We start from the raw sequence: 5,586 nt of genomic DNA, 5'->3' as shown, positions 1-5,586 counted from the left end.
ACAATACAAAGGTTTCTCTGCATTGCTCACAGAAGCATCACCTAACCAAGTGCACATATGGTGTTACTCACATGTCCTCAACCTTGTTCTAGCTGACACTACAGGGGTTGTTGTGGCAAGTGAGTCCCTTTTCTCACTACTGAATGACATTGCAGTGTTCATTCGTGATTCCTACAAGCGCATGAAGCTATGGGAGGAAAACAGTGAGGACAAGAGACACAGAAGGCTTGGTGTAATCGGTGAAACACGCTGGTGGGCCAAAGATGAGGCCTTGAGGAAAGTATTTGGAAGGTTTGCAAAGCCTGACCATGTACTTTACACAGATCTGGTCATCACTATGGAAAAAATTGAAAAGGATGTGACATTTACATTTGCCATTTCCAACAGTAGTCTTAATATGTAAACTGAATACAAATTTTAACGCTTTATAAGTTGCAGAATAAAAATAAAAATATATAACACAAATTGATTTGATATGTATAACATGTCCAAGCAGAAATGGTAGCAATATGATCATTTAAATGCTATTTGTCCTAAATGGATTTAAACTAACAGTTAGAACACTTAGGATTGCATTTTCATCATGACGCCGTGGGATATTTGTAGCAAAATTCAGTGCGGCTTTGAAAATGCATTCCGAGCTGACCACGCCCACCCTCCGTCAATCATTGCTTCAAGGCGGGGATTGGCGGAAGCGTGTTACGTTTGGGTCGTTCGAAACATGGTGGCTCGAGATCTGATAAGATCGTTGAATTCACAATTCTGTCATTCTGTCAGGTGTGTGTAGCTAATTATCATAGATTGGTCTGTGTATTCAAGTTCCTGTGTATTCAGTTCTAGTGTGTCCGGTCTCGTTAAAGTCTATGTTAATGTGTCGGATTAAAGACTTTCTAAATCTTCTTCTTCATCGTCGTGTGTTTATTGTTAGCAGCGTAACTGTGACAGAAGACCAGACCCAAAATAGTTAAAGTAAAGCAGTGTTTATTTGGCTTTTATTTTTTATTTTATTCAGTATTTCTTTTGTAAATTTTTTTCCATTATGGACCACTTTGCTGCTGTCCACCCGCTCTTCCTTGAGCAGGGGAACCACTTCCTCAAGGAGCATGTTGAAGAATTCCTCGGTCTCGCCAATCAGACCACCTTCCCAGACAACTGCCTGTGCACGTTCCTGAACGTTCCTGACTGAACCCCGCCACACGAGTGCAGTTATCATGGGAGGGTCCTCAAGGGAGCTTCGCCGCTTATGTGGAGTAAGTGCTGAGCTCCTGCGGATCTGCCTTCACCGTCAGCTAGACGGTGGCTGATGGTGAGCCAGAGCCCACCGCGACTGAAGAGCCATTGCAAGTAGAAGTGACTGAGCCTGCTATTGCCCTGGAGCCTGAGCCGGTTGACTCGTCTGACCAGGTGTGTGAGCTGGCAACACCGCATGTGCCGGAGGGAACATAAGAGGTTATGGATGCGAGCCCCACCCACCCTCCCACCACTGAGAGTGAGTGTTTACTGGACTTGGACATGGTTTCTCAGTTTGGAGAGTTAGAAGTTGTGTTTGACTTAACGTGGCTCTGCGTAAATCGATTGAAATCTGACTTGAAGACTTGCTCGACTTCAGACAGCGCTGACGCTACATCTCTTTGACTTATAGCCTCAAAGTACTGCAGGAGCATTTCAAGAGCAGTTGGCTTACTCAGTCAGCGCAGCTATTTCAGAGCAACTGCAGGAGCGCTGATGACGACACAGCTGTTTCACAATTGGCTAAAGTCACCACATGACCACGATGACGTGTGTTTTGGGTTTATCCTAACATCTTCCATTCCAATACTGCTCACAAATCTGTGTTTTTAGAACAGTAAAAGTTTTTATTTTTGTTTTACTGCAGTAGCAATGTTATATTGAGTCCCGTTTATAAAAAAAAGAACACTGATAAAAGCATATATACCCCCTCTTTATTGGTATTTAAATAATATGTGTGTTGAACTTGATTCTTGAACAGATGATGCTGAATTAAGCATGATATAAAAAGTGTTTCTGTTGCTCATGAAAACGTTTCTGAAATGTCTGTGTATTTGACAAATATTGCATTGTATTCACTTCATCTGTGATAGAGTATGCAAACACCGTGACAGTGTCACTACTGGGTCCGACGTGACGTCTCCACTTTCAATTCCACCCCCGACTGCAAGTGGCTACTCTCGGTGATCGATCTGTGCAGCGCTGCATGAAGTCGAACACACCAAGAGACATGGCTTCCCCTAAGCCTGCCTGATTCTATTCATCTGTCTAATTCACTGGTTCTTCTGGTTTCAGATTTCTGGTCCAGACACTGAGGGTTGTTTATACTCTCCTGTCTCATTATCTAAGAAAGCTTTAAGTGTGAGCTTAATGTGGACATTTGGTCTTTGGGCCTACGATTGCAGATGTCTGTGATGTTTATGAGACCATATTCTGCCACAACTGTAATTTTGTTTCTTATTTGTAAACGTAGTAGTTTACCCTATTTTTAAACCATCACCACACATGCATGAGCCAGCTTTCTGATGAGAAAATATCACATATAAGGAGAATGCATATTTACACATCATTAAAGTATAGAATGTTGTAGAATCTTTAGAACTACCCAATTCATTCATTAAGACATATCTCACTGACAGGAGTGACATAACATGCCGGGGACTCGCGCTCTAATAAGAGCCACTTATTTCACATCTTTCCTCTAATGTGACATTGCAAACTTCAAAGCTGTTTTTTTCCTGCTTGAAATCAGATAGAGATGAAGTACGGCATTGATGCCAGAGCCATACTAATTAATACGAGAGCATCAACAGTCCTGCTACCCGAAAAATTAAGCAGATATTTCAAGGAATTTGAGGGCCCTCTGATCACAGTGTGCATGTTTAGTGTTAGGATTGAGATGGGGGACTAATAGTTTAGTGTTCCCAAGGCAACAGAGGACCCAGTGATTGTTTGGACCTTTATATTCATGGGCAGAAAAACTTAAACCTGTACAACAGAAGGAAAAAGATAGTCATATTTACTATCTATGATCAGTTTGATAGCTGAACCAGTGAAATGTGGCAGAATCAATCTCCTCCTGTCAATGGAAAAAGATCTCCCTTTCCCCGTTCCAATCCGTAGTACATTGCTGCAACCAGTCACAACAGGCCTCTGCTTCTCCTGTAGCCAACGAGATTGCTTGCGTAACATTTAAATAGACTGGTTCAGAGTTTGCCAGCTCCACCTGTCTGATATGAGATTTATGCCTATTTGTGCAGCAGCAGCATGTCTTACATGATTACAGCAGCAGTCTGTGTATCGATTATAAAAATTTATCCCTTTATGAAAAAAAGTTCTGAATGGTGGATTTAAACTCTTGAAATCAGGCAACCGCAACCATGAAAGCTTGTAGAGGCTTGTCACCAATGCAAGATAACGCAAATACCAAATTAAAATGAAATATTTTCAGAATAAATAACCAGTGGGAAAATAAATCGAGTGAAGAAGAGATTGTTATAACAATTAAAAGACAATTAATTGTGCTGCCATGTCTGAACTGAACCAACAGCTTTATTAACTTGAGCTAAATAAGGACACTATTGTATTTTAGAGCTGCTTTTGAGCAGAATCTGAACTGTCTCCATAGTTGAGTCTCCATAATTTATTGTCATTTTCCTGTTTATAATTTTTAAGCTGCTTTGACACAATCTGTAAAGTGCTATAGAAATAAAGGTCACTTGACCTGACTTGACTAACAGCAGCATGCTTAGCAGATCTAGTCTGTTAACACCAAATACTGTACTTTAACACTGTCATATCTATTAACATGCTAAAATATTTTGAGAGTTGTCATGGTTGCCAGGTATTTCCTCAACTCCAACAAGGACAACATTGTCCTGTTGTCAGGAATAGCCATTAGGTGGCAGTCCCCTCTTAAACGACATACTGATAAATATTGAAATATACTGATTTTCATGTTAATGAGTTTGATCAAGTATTTTGCCAAACGTGTACCTTCAACATACTTTGTCTATGTCAAAAAAAAAAAGAAGACGACGAAGTGAACTTGAAAATAAACTATATGTAAAGTACAACGTTTTTTCCCAGTTTGATTTAGGTGAGTTTGCATCAAATACAATGTGATTTTGGGTAATCGAGATCTGGCAGCATTTTTTCCGCTTAGGTCAGCGATTCACTGCCAGCCTTTCCTGATTGTGAAATCACACACATACCAACAAACCAATGAGAACATGCAACAATAATGTCCATTCATAGCAGTGAGAGCAGGGATCTGCTCACCCGAACCCTTCCAGGCACAGATTGGCAGACAATTATAATACTTATCTAAAATAATAAATAATTTACAGGCTGTTACATATATTCCTAACATTTTATTAAGTAAGCCTTATGTTACAGCTTAAATGACAAGATAATTTATAGTAATGTTAATATTAATAAGCCAGTCCCCAGATAGATAGATAGATGTTGACGTACTTGCAAACATGCATTCTTCCATTACTGTGTTCAAGAGGGGGTTTATCGTTACTGTCTGTGCCATTAAACTGAATGTGTTATTTTTCAGGTAGCTAGCTACTGTATACACTATAGATTACTTGCTCAGCAAGATTCTCCTCAAACTGTAGCTGTTCGATAACAGTAGTTGACCTGACAGACAAAAGTGAAGAAGACTCTGTACTATTATCTACAATAACACCTCAGTACACCAACATTGAGATCACAATTGCACTCTGACACATTTTGGGACACAACAAATGTAAAAATGAGCTAGGGTAGCTGGAAGCATCTGCAGTCAAGTACTTCTGTACAGTATGTTTTTGGCCTGAAAATACAGCAGACTGATGAAAACACTGACACATCATGTGATGCAAAGAGAAAGCTTGTCATTAAAATAACAACTACTGAATATTGTAGATCTGCACTTAAATATACGGAAGTCAGCTACAAGTTTGATAAGCAGTCAATGTGCAAGATAACATAAATCTGTTGTTACATTTGTACTCATTCTGTGACTCGGTCTCTAGATGTGTTGATGCATAATCGCGTAATCGATCCTAAAAACTTAAAAGGGGATCAAAGCCATAATCAGGTCTTTATTTCAGGATATTGTGACGGAAATGTTTTGTATATGGCCTCTGAAGGAGTCAAAGGTATTTACAATGTCACAAAAACAGAATGTGATTCTGAATCTGAACAGAAGGCTGCAGACACATCTTGAAAACATTTCCTGTATGGTGGGAAATTAAGCTTATCACATTGAAGTTTAGTAGAATGATTAACAATAACTTGTTAAAATATAAATACTAGCCAAAACATAATTTACAATATTGTAAAACCCATTTTTTAAATAGTATATATGTATACAGTGGGTACGGAATTCAGACCCCCTTAAATTTTTCACTCTTTGTTATATTGCAGCCATTTGCTAAAATCATTTAAGTTCATTTTTTTTCCTCATTAATGTACACACAGCACCCCATATTGACAGAAAAACACAGAATTGTTGACATTTTTGCAGATTTATTAAAAAAGAAAAACTGAAATATCACATGGTCCTAAATATTCAGACCCTTTGCT

This window comes from Sinocyclocheilus grahami, unplaced genomic scaffold (assembly GCF_001515645.1).
Source record: "Sinocyclocheilus grahami isolate Dianchi unplaced genomic scaffold, SAMN03320097.WGS_v1.1 scaffold1363.1, whole genome shotgun sequence".
In the NCBI taxonomy this organism is placed as follows: Eukaryota; Metazoa; Chordata; class Actinopteri; order Cypriniformes; family Cyprinidae; genus Sinocyclocheilus; species Sinocyclocheilus grahami.
Note: the sequence above shows the minus strand (reverse complement) of the source record.